General features: G+C 45.9%; 3 non-coding genes across 3 annotated transcripts; all 3 read right to left on the bottom strand.

Moving 5' to 3' along the window:
• Nucleotides 1-1,474: 1,474 nt before the first annotated feature.
• On the bottom strand, nt 1,475-1,547 carry trnav-cac (transfer RNA valine (anticodon CAC)). Its single transcript has one exon. It is a non-coding gene; the product is annotated as a tRNA-Val (tRNA).
• A 122-nt stretch (nt 1,548-1,669) lies between these two features.
• trnav-aac (transfer RNA valine (anticodon AAC)) lies at nt 1,670-1,742 on the bottom strand. Its single transcript has one exon. It is a non-coding gene; the product is annotated as a tRNA-Val (tRNA).
• A 214-nt stretch (nt 1,743-1,956) lies between these two features.
• Nucleotides 1,957-2,029, bottom strand: trnav-uac (transfer RNA valine (anticodon UAC)). Its single transcript has one exon. It is a non-coding gene; the product is annotated as a tRNA-Val (tRNA).
• Between the last annotated feature and the right edge of the window lie 13,202 nt (nt 2,030-15,231).

Raw genomic sequence — 15,231 nt, 5'->3', positions numbered from 1 at the left:
GACCCTGTAAAACAAGTTACAGGTGGGCAAAGTAAGGGCCCACCTGTAACTTATTTGACAGGGTCCAAATAGGCTGTACGTGGTCAATGCATTAATAGGTCATATTTCATAATTACAGTGGTTTTATAAGGTGAAACCTACTGTACACCACACTGGGGACACAATACAACACACTGATGTACATTAAAGCTATTAATTATGCATAGTTAGCCTAAAAATGGACTGTCCACGAACAGCCTATTTGGTCCCTGTCAAATAAGTTACAGGTGGGCAAATTAAGGGCCCACTGTAGCCTAAAAATGGACTATCCACGAACAGCCTATTTGGTCCCTGTCAAATAAGTTACAGGTGGGCAAATTAAGGGCCCACTGTAGTCTAAAAATGGACTGTCCACGAACAGCCTATTTGGACCCTGTCAAATAAGTTACAGGTGGGCAAAGTAAGGGCCCACATGTAACTTATTTGACGGAGTCCAAATAGGTTGTCCGAGGTCAATGCATTAATAGGCCATAATTCATAATTACAGTGGTTTTTTGTGGTCAAACCTACTGTACACCACACTGGGGACAGAATACAACACACTGATGTACATTAAAACTATTAATTATGCATAATTAGCCTAAACATGGACTGTCCACGGACAGCATTTAGGGCACCCGTCAAATAGGTTACAGATGGGATGCTGTTTTTGACTCTAACGCACTTAACGGGGTACTACGGACCCCAGTCTTTGTGGACCGTCTGAGGGGACCCTGAGGGGCCACAGATTTCAAATTGGAGCCATTCGGAGCTATTGGGACCGTTCCGTGGGGATGTCCACCAAACGCCTATGAAAATGAATGGGATAAGTTGCACGTGTCAGTGGCTCCCGCGCGGCCCCCGGGGGTCCGAGGGGCCCCAAACTCGACAAAAAGTTGCGTCACGTGGCCCTCTGCGACAGACCGAGCGGGCTAGGTCGAGACATGCCAAGTTTATTTTTAGCTATTTTTTATGCACCTCTCTGTCTCCCATTGATCTCTTTGGGAGCATGTGTCTGCTAGGGTTAATTCAGCAGTTAGGATTAGAGGGTCTCCTAGGCTCGGGAAGCATCTAGAGCCACGATACTCTGGGGCCCGATTCGGGGGCCCGTGGCGGTCGTCTGTGACGAATCTCAAGGTCCTACGACCTTTCGACCCCTTAGGGCGACTGTTTATTTGATTATCAGAAACTTGATTTGGACGTCAGTCCCACCGCTTCTAGCGTACGCTTGTTCAATAGCGACTGAAACTATAGACTGTCCAGTGTTTTTAACATGGCAAAATGCTGCTAATTTTGTTGGCAGACCGAACATTTTATATTACTGTACAGGAAACCTCAATGGTCATTTGTTTTATTTTTGTCCTTTTCTAAAGAGATTAAACCACAAACATCCCTGCAAGTGTACTGACCTGCTCAACAGAAAATCGCATACGAAATTTTTGCAAAAACCACCCACAGTTTCCGCCCAGTTTCGAACTGGGGACCTTTCGCGTGTGAGGCGAACATTATAACCACTACACTACGGAAACACGTCTTCATGTTGCAGACATAAATCTTTAGGTGCATGCTTATTAAAAAGCATATAAAGGAAATGAGCGCTGCACCCAACTAGTGTGGCAAACAGTTTAAAATTCTGTCAGAATCCAACCACTGTTTCTGCTCAGTTTCGAACCGAGGACCTTTCGCGTGTTAGGCGAACGTGATGACCACTACACTACAGAAACCTACTGACGAGGTGAATGTGCTTTTTAGAAGATGGCTCCTTCCCATAATCTACTCTGCAAGCAGTGTGACAGTCTGTAAATTCCATAAACAACAGAACAGAGGTTATTCGCCATGGCAATCTGCCTACAGCTCCTTGGTACGATGGCCTTCACCTGTCTCAAAAGTAAGGGTTTTGTAGCAAATTGCAGCATTTATATTTAACATGCCTCCACTTGTTTCCACCCAGTTTTGAACTGAGGACCTTTCGCGTGTAAAGCGAACGTGATAACCACTACACTATGGAAACTTGGTTTGGACATCAGCCCCACCGCTTCTAGGGTACGCTTGTTCAAAAGCGACAGAAACTATAGACTGCCCAGTGTTTTTAACATGGCAAAATGCTGCTAATTTTGTTGGCAGACCGAACATTTTATATTACTGTACAGGAAATCTCAATGGTCATTTGTTTTATTTTTGTCCTTTTCTAAAGAGATTAAACCACAAACATCCCTGCAAGTGTACTGACCTGCTCAACAGAAAATCGCATACGAAATTTTTGCAAAAACCACCCACAGTTTCCGCCCAGTTTCGAACTAGGGACCTTTCGCATGGTATCTTTACCATGCATGGTATCTTTAGCATAAATCTTTAGGTGCATGCTAATTAAAAAGCATATAAAGGAAATGAGCGCTGCACCCAACTAGTGTGGCAAACAGTTCAAATTCTGTCAGAATACAACCACTGTTTCTGCTCGGTTTCGAACCGAGGACTTTTCGCGTGTTAGGCGAACGTGATGACCACTAAACTACAGAAACCTACTGATGAGGTGCATGTGCTTTTTAGAAGATGGCTCCTTCCCATAATCTGCTCTGCAAGCAGTGTGACAGTCTGTAAATACCACAAACAACAGAACAGAGGTTATTCGCCATGGCAATCTGCCTACAGCTCCTTGGTACGATGGCATTCACCTGTCTCAAAAGTAAGGGTTTTGTAGTTTCCACTTGTTTCCACCCAGTTTTGAACTGAGGACCTTTCGCATGTAAAGCGAACGTGATAACCACTACTCTACGGAAACTTGATTTGGACGTCAGTCCCACCGCTTGTAGACTACGCTTGTTCAAAAGCGACTGAAACTATAAACTGCCCAGTGTTTTAAACATGGCAAAAAGCTGCTAATTTTGTTGGCAGACCAAACATTTTTTATTACTGTAAAGGAAACCTCAACGGTCATTTGTTTTATTTTTGTCCTTTTCTAAAGAGATTAAACCACAAACATCCCTGCAAGTGTAATTTTTGCAAAAACCACCCACAGTTTCCGCCCAGTTTCGAACTGGGGACCTTTCGCGTGTGAGGCTAACGTGATAACCACTACGCTGCGGAAACACGTCTTCAGGTTGCAGACATAAATCTTCAGGTGCACGCTTATTAAAAAGCATATAAAGGAAATGAGCGCTGCACCCACCTAGCATTGCAAACAGTTTACATTTTCTGTCAGAATCCAACCACTGTTTCTGCTCGGTTTCGAACCGAGGAGCTTTCGCCCTTTAGGCCACCGAGTAAGGGAAGGGGTCCGCGGACAGCTTAAAAGTTAGTGCCTTGGACCGGCGCGCAACGCCCCCTAGGGGATTTTTCAGGGCCCGGCCGACCGCGTCACCTGTCACCTGTAACTTATTTGACCGGACCTGTTTAGGCTGTCCGTGGTCGATGCATTGACAGGTCACAATTCATATTGTAAATGTTTTATTGCTTAAAACATGCAGTACAGTGGACAGGGAAGACAATGCAACATGTTGGTGTACTTTACAGCTCATAATTATGCATAATTAGCCTTAAAATGACATGTCCACGGACAGCTTACAGGGACCCTGTCACATAGGGTACAGGTGAGATCTTTTCTATATTTTGATGTCATGATTGATAAAAAAATGCATAAAAATGATTAAATATCAATTTTACGATAATCTCTGGGCCCCACTGAGCGATTTGCAGCCTTCAGAACCCCGAAATTCCACTGTCCACGAACAGCCTAAATTTTTGAATGGGATAAGTTGCAGATGGGACGTCCAGATCTCAGCCTCTGGACACAATTTGGAGATGAAACCTGCGCTCCTGTGCTCATCTGGACATGCCCTGCCCATGGTGTGAATTTCAAAGAGATTGGAGAAACTTGAAAATCCGACCCAAAAAATCTCAAAGGGAGAACTTTTGAGTCGGATTTTCAAGTTTCTCCAAACGCCCTGAAATTCACAGCACTGTCTGGGCACGTCCAGATGAGCGCAGGAGCGCAGGTTTCAGCTCCGAATTGTGTCCAGAGGCTGAGATCTGGACGTCCCACGTACAATCTATCCCATTCAAAAATTTAGGCTGTTCGTGGACAGTGGAATTTCGGGGTTCTGAAGGCTGCAAATCGCTCAGGGGGGCCCAGAGATTAACGTAAAATTGATATCTAATCAATTTTATTCATTTTTATCAGTCATGACATCAAAATATAAAACAGCATCCCACCTGCAACTTATTTGAATGGCCTGTTCGTCCACGGCCAATCTAAGCGACAGCCCGTGGCCCTGCCCACTGACCACAGAGAGCCTATTTGTCCCACTGACCGCCTATGTGACCACAGGAAGGTGTACACGAACATCCTATTTGGACCCTGTCAAATAAGTTACAGGTGGGCAAAGTAAGGGCCCACCTGTAACTTATTTGACAGGGTCCAAATAGGCTGTACGTGGTCAATGCATTAATAGGTCATATTTCATAATTACAGTGGTTTTATAAGGTGAAACCTACTGTACACCACACTGGGGACACCATACAACACACTGATGTACATTAAAGCTATTAATTATGCATAATTAGCCTAAAAATGGACTGTCCACGAACAGCCTATTTGGACCCTGTCAAATAAGTTACAGGTGGGCAAAGTAAGGGCCCACTAAAAATTGACTGTCCACGGACAGCCTATTTGGACCCTGTCGAATAAGTTACAGGTGGGCAAAGTAAGGGCCCACCTGTAACTTATTTGACGGAGTCCAAATAGGCTGTCCGTGGTCAATGCATTAATAGGTCATATTTCATAATTACAGTGGTTTTATGTGGTCAAACCTACTGTACACCACACTGGGGACACAATAAAACACACTGATGTACATTAAAGCTAATAATTATGCATAATTAGCCTAAAAATGGACTGTCCACGAACAGCCTATTTGGACCCTGACGAATAAGTTACAGGTGGGCAAAGTAAGGGCCCGCCTGTAACTTATTTGACGGGGTCCAAATAGGCTGTCCGTGGTCAATGCATTAATAGGTCATATTTCATAATTACAGTGGTTTTATAAGGTGAAACCTACTGTAAACCACACTGGGGACACAATACAACACACTGATGTACATTCAAGCTATTAATTATGCATAATTAGCCTTAAAATGACATGTCCACGGACAGCTTACAGGGACCCTGTCATATAGGTGACAGGTGGGATCTTTTCTATATTTTGATGTCATGATTGATAAAAAAATGCATAAAAATGATTAAATATCAATTTTACGATAATCTCTGGGCCCCCCTGAGCGATTTGCAGCCTTCAGAACCCCGAAATTCCACTGTCCATGAAACAGCCTAAATTTTTGAATGGGATAATTTGCAGGTGGGACGTCCAGATCTCAGCCTCTGGACACAATTTGGAGATGAAACCTGCGCTCCTGTGCTCATCTGGACATGCCCTGCCCATGGTGTGAATTTCAAAGAGATTGGAGAAACTTGAAAATCCGACCCAAAAAAATCTCAAAGGGGTACGTACCATGCTGCAAATCGCTCAGGGGGGCCCAGAGATTAACGTAAAATTGATATTTAATCAATTTTATTCATTTTTATCAGTCATGACATCAAAATATAAAACAGCATCCCACCTGCAACTTATTTGAATGGCCTGTTCGTCCACGGCAAATCTAAGTGACAGCCCGTGGCCCTGCCCATTGACCACAGAGAGCCTATTTGTCCCACTGACCGCCTATGTGACCACGAATGGCCTATGTGTCCCATCAGAAGAACTATGCATTATTAGACTTAAAATGGCATGTCCATGGACAGCTTACAGGGACTCTGTCAAATAAGTTAAAGGTGGGATGCTTTTTTCGACTTTTTTGGAGCGGGTGAGTTCTTGGAAACTGTGGGTGAGTTTTTGGAAAACTCAAATTTGTGAGGTCAAACCTACTGTAAACCACACTGGGTACACAATACAACACACTGATATACATTAAAGCTATTAATTATGCATAGTTAGCCTAAAAATGGACTGTCCACGAACAGCCTATTTGGATCCTGTCAAATTAGTTACAGGTGGGCACAGGAAGGTGTCCTCAGACATCCTATTTGGACCCTGTAAAATAAGTTACAGGTGGGCAAAGTAAGGGCCCACCTGTAACTTATTTGACAGGGTCCAAATAGGCTGTACGTGGTCAATGCATTAATAGGTCATATTTCATAATTACAGTGGTTTTATAAGGTGAAACCTACTGTACACCACACTGGGGACACAATACAACACACTGATGTACATTAAAGCTATTAATTATGCATAGTTAGCCTAAAAATGGACTGTCCACGAACAGCCTATTTGGTCCCTGTCAAATAAGTTACAGGTGGGCAAATTAAGGGCCCACTGTAGCCTAAAAATGGACTGTCCACGAACAGCCTATTTGGTCCCTGTCAAATAAGTTACAGGTGGGCAAATTAAGGGCCCACTGTAGCCTAAAAATGGACTGTCCACGAACAGCCTATTTGGACCCTGCCAAATAAGTTACAGCTGGGCAAAGTAAGGGCCCACCTGTAACTTATTTGACAGAGTCCAAATAGGTTGTCCGTGGTAAATGCATTAATAGGCCATAATTCATAATTACAGTGGTTTTATGAGGTGAAACCTACTGTACACCACACTGTGGACAGAATACAACACACTGATGTACATTAAAACTATTAATTATGCATAATTAGCCTAAATATGGACTGTCCACGGACAGCATTTAGGGCACCCGTCAAATAGGTTACAGGTGGGATGCTGTTTTTGACTCTAACGCACTTAACGGGGTACTACGGACCCCAGTCTTTGTGGACCGTCTGAGGGGACCCTGAGGGGCCACAGATTTCAAATTGGAGCCATTCGGAGCTATTGAGACCGTTCCGTGGGGATGTCCACCAAACGCCTATGAAAATGAATGGGATAAGTTGCACGTGTCAGTGGCTCCCGCGCGGCCGCCAGGGGTCCGAGGGGCCCCAAACTCGACAAAAAGTTGCGTCACGTGGCCCTCTGCGACAGACCGAGCGGGCTAGGTCGAGACATGCCAAGTTTATTTTTAGCTATTTTTTATGCACCTCTCTGTCTCCCATTGATCTCTATGGGAGCATGTGTCTGCTAGGGTTAATTCAGCAGTTAGGATTAGAGGGCCTACTAGGCTCGGGAAGCATCTAGAGCCACGATACTCTGGGGCCCGATTCGGGGGCCCGCGGCGGTCGTCCGTGACGAATCTTGAGGTCCTACGACCTTTCGACCCCTTAGGGCGACTGTTTATTTGATTATCAAAAAGTAAGACTGTTAAGTTAGCACTTTTAAACATCCGCTCACTTAAAAATAAATCACTTTTAGTCAACGACTTAATAACCACATACAACCTGGATTTTATGTTGCTGTTTGGGAAGATCTAAATGCGTCTCTTCGCTGTGACATTTTCGATACAGCACTTGATGTAGAAGAGGACAGACTCTGTGTGTGTGTGTCCAGGTCCTGATCTTCAAAAATACTCCACTCTGTGCAGACGAAGCAGTTTTGCAGCTGGATGAGAGCATTTTCAGTCCAGGCTGTGATGGTTTGTGTGGCTGGTTTTGTTTGCCTCCTGAGGGGGGTGTAGGCCGGGAAGAGGAGCAGGGAGAGGTGGTCTGATTTTCCGAGGTGGGGGAGGGGGGACGCTCTGTAGTCATGTTTAATGTTGGAATAAACATGATCTAATGTGTTTTCTCCCCTAGTGGCACACTTGACGTGCTGATGGAATTTGGGGAGAACAGTCTTAAGGCAAGCTTTATTAAAGTCCCCCGCGATGATGTGAACGCCATCCGGATGAGCCCTCTGTTGTTTAGTTACCATGAGCTGAAGCTGGCCGAGTGCCGTGCTAATGTTAGCATTGGGATTGATGTGATTTACTTTTCCCTCCACTTGTTAATGCCACATTATCACCAATACATGACCAACTTTAGATGTTGATGTATCATTGAAAGTAAATTATGGTGATTATTGTTTGCTTTAGTTGGGCTCTTGACCCATTAGTTTGTCTCTGGCTGCTGTAACTGTGTATTTCTTATAATATTTGTTATGCCAAAAAATGCAGGAGAAAATGTCATCAGATGAAGTTAGTCATGTATTGGTGATAGTGTGGCATTAACAAGTGGAGGGAAAAGTAAATCAAAATTTAAAATAATCCGACTATGCCACAATGTGGCATTAACTAGTGGAGGGAAAAAAACACAAATGTTATGGCGAAAAATGCAAGCGAAACTTAGATGATGTTGTTCACTTGTTAATGATTGTATACCGTAATTCCTCAAATAAAAACCGGGGCCTTTATTTACCTGAACTACAGGAGGTAACAAGCTTTTATTTGAAGCAGGCTTTTGTTAGAGGCAGGCCTTTATTTCTAATTCCATCTTTTTGATAAATAATAGGATTGGGCCGATGGACGATGCAATCATCTATCGCGATGGCTGACAGACATCACTATGTTGAGACGGCATCGCGATCCCCCCCGCCCCCCCATGTTTCCATGGTGACGCGTCATGCTTGGCATGTGATTCACCACAGCCAAAATAGCGCTGTATGACAGATGTAGCACTTTTATTTCTAAATATTAACAAACTTGCTTACCATGTTATCAACTATCTTCTATTCCGATTCTCAAATACATGCAAGTGAGTTTGTTTTGTCGTTTAAAAAACCTTTATCAATGATCTTTATCTGTAACGTGAGATGTTTGTTTGGGCCGCAGCAGTTAAGAGATTCCTGTCTGTTGGATTTATTACAGCACGTGAATTCATCAGTTTCTCCTAAAATACATGAAAGTAAGTGGCCGGTGAACTGGAAGAAGAATAGAGTAAAATAAATTATGTTCAGAATCAGCACAAGCTTTATCCTTTCGCAAATCCCCCCATAAACAACAAAGTCTAGATGCGATATAAATAAGAAATTCACTGTGCAGTGCAGACAACTTCAGGGTTTATGATGAGATTTTAGTGAGAGTGCAGAACGCGGTAAGTCAGTCATGGCTTAAAGGGAGCGCTATTGACAATCTAAATAATAATTTTGTTCGACTACGGCAGCTGGTTAAGTCCAAAAATGCGCAGTTCTTTGGCAGTTGGATCTGTTCGAGGTCGGATCACGTTCTCACCACAAACAAACCGCTCCAGAGTTCGCTTGAAAGCGTACGGAGACCACCTCTTCGAGGAGGTCTCGGTACGCTCATTTGGTCCGCTTTTGGTGCGCACCCAAGTGCGATTGCTGCTTTCACACCTGCTCAAACGAACCGCACCAAGGGGGAAAACGAACTCTAGTGCGATTCAACCGAACTAAATGAGGCAGGTGTGAAAGCACCCTAAAACACCTCGGCAAATATATTTGAATGAATAATTATTGCTGGTTCCATAGACACCATTGTGTATTTTACAAACTATAAATGTATTGTTTTGCTATAAATTATATGTATTTAAATGTCTGAAACCTAAAATAAAAATTATGTGGTTAAAAACACTGAATAGTTGTGATATACGGACGGTATGACCAGCGCTGAAAGTCCGTCTTTAGCTCAGCGCCAGCCATAGCGCGAAAGCACAATTTGAATTTGGCAGTGATGTCACGTCACTGTACATCCGCTCCTCAGTGGTCAGCTCCTGCAGTGCGTGCCAAAATCGAAATTGCTGATGAGATGTAACGTTAGAGGGAAATATCTAGTGGAAAATGAGTATGTTACGTTATGTCATTACATGAAAGGCACTTAGGAGATTACCTATCAACACTAAATTTTCCCCAGCCTTAATTTAAGACCGGCCTTTAATTGTCTGTGTTGACCCCGCCCCCGGCCACTATCAGAGGCCCAGCTGGCGTTTAATTGACTACCGGTTTTTATTTGAGGAATTACAGTAGTCATCTTTTAGTGGCCTGATTGACTGATATCAGAGTCTCTGATTAAATTGTTTAATATTAATTGTTAATTTCACATCCCAATACTACTGAAGAAATTCATGCAGTGCCGTGATACTCTGAAAGATTTCACACGTCACACGCATCACACACATGACCAGCGTCGGCCAATAGTGAGCCTATTTAACGACACAGAAGCGCTGCGCTATTACACTAGTAAACTCACTCTAGGCCCACAGAGAAGAAAATCCCTTAGAAGCCTGTGGAGGAGTGACCCAGCTCTCAGATTTCATCACAAATATCCTAATTTGTGTTCCGAAGATGAACGCAAGTCTTACGAGGTTGAAACAACATGTGGATGAGTAATTACTGACAGAATTTTCATTTTTGGGTGAACTAACCCTTTAAAAGTAATTTGAATAACAGATTGTCATAATACTGATGCCACAATATCACAAGGCTACTGTAAATCATGTGAAGTTGACTGCTACTGTTTTTTATGTAATATTATTGTGGCAGAATAAGTTATTTTATCATCTGATTAGTTTAGTTTGGGGTATGGATTGGCTGGCCAATGGGGTGGGGTCTCCTCTCCCTGGCATTTCCGTTCCCATTCCTATTCAGGTATGTTAAGACTGTAGCTTGTTTATTGAGGATGCAGGACAGCCAGCTAATAAAGCATTACAGTGATCTAGTCTCGAGGTCATGAATGCATGAACTAACTGACTAAGGTGGAAAAAGGCTATTCTTGTAACATATGAAATATGATTTTCGAAAGACAAGTTGCGGTCTAGTATAACACCCAGATCTTTTACTGTAGTGGATAAAGTAACAGGACATCCTTCTAAATTAAAGTTGTATTGTACAAGGTTGTGGGGGTAGTTTTTTGGACCAATAAGTAATACCTCCGTTTTATCTGAATTTAATAGCAGGAAATTACACGTCATCCAGCATTTTATATCTTTGAGACACTCTGTCAATTTAGATGAGTTAGTGTTCTCATCTGGTCGTGATGAAATATATAATTGAGTGTCATCAGCATAACAGTGGAAATTAATTCCACGTTTTCTTATAATATTACCAAGTGGCAGCATATATATTGAGAATAGCAGAGGGCCTAACACCGATCCTTGCGGCACTCCATAGTCTACTGACGTTATCTTCGATTTTGCCACATTTAAACAGACAAAATGATAACGGTCTGATAAGTACGATCTAAACCAGCTTAAGGCCTGTCCCTGAACTCCAGTGTAGTTCCCTTTCGAAGGGAACTCAACAATACGTCAACGACGTTATGGGGAACGCCTCAGGCGTGACAGGTGTCTGAAATCACTATCAAATCACGTCAATCATATTGACCGGCGACAGCCCGTGAATGATTAGCGTGAATGATTAACGTGCGACCTGGAAGTATAAAGGGGCGCCTTGCAAACATGACAAATCATCTCATCGTCTTCAGGGACTGTCTGTTTGAAAACGCTATTCAATGAAACGGTAAGAAAATGAAATGTACAGCACACAAGTGTGTTTTTTCCTGCCTGGGAGAAGAGCGCGCACGAGAGGTTCTCGAGGGAATCCTCTGTGTGAACTGTGAGCGTTTTTCTCTTAAAACGCTCCGCTCTCGTCTGGCCCTCTTCTCGAGTGATGGAGGTTCAACGTCTGGTCCGCGTGGTCCCGCTCGTGCCGAGGCAGAGCGGCGACTTGCATCATGGGCTTCCAGATAGAGCTCATCGATCATCTTGAGAGTACTGTAAACCTCTCAAATGATTCGATGGCTGACGAGGGCGAAACTGCAGGCACCAATGGTTTCCTGCAGTTGCTGCTCTTCAGGATGAGCAGGAGATGGCTGAGGAGGTTTATAAACAGGTAGATCCTGAACCCTCTCAGCCACCCTGCCCCGTGTATGCAGACCTGGTGGATGTTGTGGAGCGCGCCGCCAACAGGCTGTAGCTGCCATGGCGACGCGCTAGAGGAGAGACCGCTCGCGGTAGGCGTTGCGATCGGTTTCTCCCCTGCCATACACCACCAGCTCAGGTGAGCCTTCCATTCCTTCCTGATCTTCACACGGAGATCGAGAGGGCATGGAAGAGCCCATACTCTGCCCGTATTCACCGACATCAGCGGGTTAATTTCGCTGATGTTGAGGGGATCGCAGAGCATGGGTATGTGTCGATGCCGCCCATTTGACGAGTCGTTTGCGAACTATCTCGTGTCTGGGCAGGCGTCGACACTGAGAGCTCCAACCCTGCCATCCAAACCGCTAAAGTCAACAGCACGTTTGAATGGCAGAGCATACACGACAGCGGTTCAGGCTGGTGCTTCCCTGCACACTATGGCGGTGCTGCAGGCATACCAGGCCGACCTGCTGCAGGATCCTGCATACCGCTGAGATCCGGTTCCACACCCAGGCAGGCGGGAGGGCCTGGCCCTTCACGGTCCGAGGACCGTAGGCAGGGCCAGAGAGCCAGTGTCGCCTCTCGTGCGCCCCCTCCGTGGAGGAACAGGGCGCAGAAGAGGCGTGACTCCCGCAAGAAGAGGGATCTGAGGGAGGTTATCCAGCACAAGCGCACACAGTGTCGCTGATGGATAATCTCCCCGGAGGGCTTCATTAAAAAGAAATCCAGCCCTCCCCTCTCTTCTGACTCCCCAGACGTTCATTACATCAGGCCTGGGGCTGGGCCTATGATAAGAACGATGTTCCAATGGCCCGCCTAGGCTTGGCTAGTAGAAACGCCTCTTTCAGGCATGTAAAGTGGTGGACCCCAGGGTCATAAAGAACTATCTGGCGAGTCTTCACTCCGCATGCCGCAGGTGAGCTGACTGGTCTTTTAAGAGTAATTTTTTGTGAATTAAAATTCCGAGATGTATCTCTCTACAGACCTCGTTCCCTGTATAGAGCTATGGGGTCATGTCAAGGTAATAAGGTAAGAGAAGTTTCCTGGATCATTAGGGCCCTGAAGTTCCCCGTTAGGTGGCCAGAACGATAACTATGTTAGCCTTCGGGCTGTTAGCCACCTCAGGGTAGAGTAGTTGGTCTCTCTCTAAGAATTTTTTACTTAGAGTGTTGACTGACGCTAGAGCTTCATATAGATCTTATGTCCGGCCCACGGGTCCGTTGACTTCTTCCTGAGTATTTCGCCCCTTGAGCTCTGTTTGGGTTTCATTAGGCTGAGCGATTCTGCAGCCCTTTGTATGGAATAATACAGACTATATTCTTTAGTAAGGCTGTGGCTCCTCCGAGCCCTCAGATTGATCTATGCTTGCAGGCTGGCCCTCACCAGGGCCACCTCTGTAGCTGGCCTAGGCTGTGCCAGGGATAATAGAGGCGCTCTGCTAAAAAAATTAGCATTTCTTCCTCTGACCCTTCACTTTGTGAATGTTGGTTTCTAGCATCCCTGTATAAACAGCCTCCTCCCGTGGGAGTCGTTAGGCCAAGGCCCGCCCCCTTCTCTGCATTCTGGGGTGACTAGAGTAATGCAGCGTGGTGCAGAGGATGGTTTGTAAGGACATGGTAGGCCTCAAACAGGCCTCCGTGGTATATATGTCTTTATTGAGCAGGGTTAGGCCGTCTTTCGCTTCACGAAGAAGACTGGGTTTCCTGCCCGACCCTGCCATGCAGAACTGGCCTACGGATTTAGGCCGCCAGTTTAGGCTTCACTCACCTCGCTGAGCTACTGCTCGAGCGCTAGGTTGTAGGTGGTTGGCTTTCATTCAAGCCCCACTCCCCTAGGTTGGGCACAGATACATTTCTGTCACCCCTAGAGCCGCTGGCAGGCCCGCACCCTGGTAACCTCAGGGTGAGGTGTGAGTATTCCCCTGTGATACAGGGTAGGTCTGAGCACTTCACTCCCAGTTCTGTTTTATCCCACCTCGCACCACTATGGCTCGGGTCGAGTATGAAGTAACTTCACTTCTTCTTTGGTCGAAGTACGCTCCCCTGAAGCCAGAGCATTGCCCTGAGCTGACGCCCATGCATAGATGGTAGGCCCCTGACTAATTGGGGCCTCCGTTGAGCAGAGTGGCGTATGTTGTACTCCCCTTGTTTTAAGGGTGCTAGCTTTCTTGCGGAGTACACTGCCATGGGAAATGTGATTAGGCACCAGGATGCTGTAGGCGCTGTGTAAACAGTTTTTCTGCCAACGAAGGCTGCGCCATTAGGTAGTAGGCCTCAGCAGGCCTCCTTGATTGGACAGCCCCCCAGAGGGCACTGTAGGCCAGCTCACTTTACGTGGTTGGCCTTGGTGGTTCGGGCAGTTGACTCACTGATGGGTAGTAGGCCTTAAACAGGCCTCCTCGGAGGTGAGTCCCAACATTGTGGGACATACCTTATAGCGCTACTGTAAGCCCATTAGTAAATTTTGCTGTGTAGTATGGTTTCCAACAGTGTACTTTATGGCAGAATATGACTTGCTATTAGCTAGTAGGCCCGACCAGGCCTCCCTGATAGGCGAGTCCCCAGCTGACTTGCCTTAGCAGGCCACCTTATACTATCACCCTGACTCAGGGCTCAAAGCTACCAGTGGTTATCAGGTAGTAGGCCACTCAGGCCTCCCTGAAAGTGAATTCCCACTTAAGATGGTTATCAGTTAGTAGGCCTCACCCGGCCGCCCTGAAGGCGAATTCCCACTTACGTTGGCTATCAGGTAGTAGGCCTCTCTGGGCCTCCCTGAATGTGAGCTCCCAAATATTGTGGCTGTCAGGTAGTAGGCCTCACCAGGCCTCCCTGAAGGTGAATTCCCACATGCTGTGATTATCAGGTAGTAGGCTCCTCCAGGCCTCCTTGAATGAGAACGGTCAGGTAGTAGGCCTCACCAGGCCTCCCTGAAGGTGAGTTCCCACAGATAGTGGTTACCAGGTAGTAGGCCTCACCAGGCCTCCCTGAAGGTGAGCTCCCCACATACTGTGGTTGTAAGGTAGCAGGCCTCACCGGGCCTCCCTGAAGGTGAGTTCCCACGTACTGTGGTTATCAGGTAGTAGGCCTCTCTTGGCCTCTCTGAAGGTGAGCATCTCACATACTGTGGTTATCAGGGAGTTGGCCTCTCTGGGCCTCCCTGAATGTGAGCTCCCAAATATTGTGGCTGTCAGGTAGTAGGCCTCACCAGGCCTCCCTGAAGGTGAGTTCCCACATGCTGTGATTATCAGGTAGTAGGCTCCTCCAGGCCTCCTTGAATGAGAACGGTCAGGTAGTAGGCCTCACCAGGCCTCCCTGAAGGTGAGTTCCCACAGATAGTGGTTACCAGGTAGTAGGCCTCACCAGGCCTCCCTGAAGGTGAGCTCCCCACATACTGTGGTTGTAAGGTAGCAGGCCTCACCGGGCCTCCCTGAAGGT

Source organism: Siphateles boraxobius, unplaced genomic scaffold (assembly GCF_051911475.1).
Source record: "Siphateles boraxobius isolate OS27281-9 unplaced genomic scaffold, OSU_SipBor_1 23, whole genome shotgun sequence".
In the NCBI taxonomy this organism is placed as follows: domain Eukaryota; kingdom Metazoa; phylum Chordata; class Actinopteri; order Cypriniformes; family Leuciscidae; genus Siphateles; species Siphateles boraxobius.
Note: the sequence above shows the minus strand (reverse complement) of the source record. Positions and strands in the feature narration are given on the sequence as shown.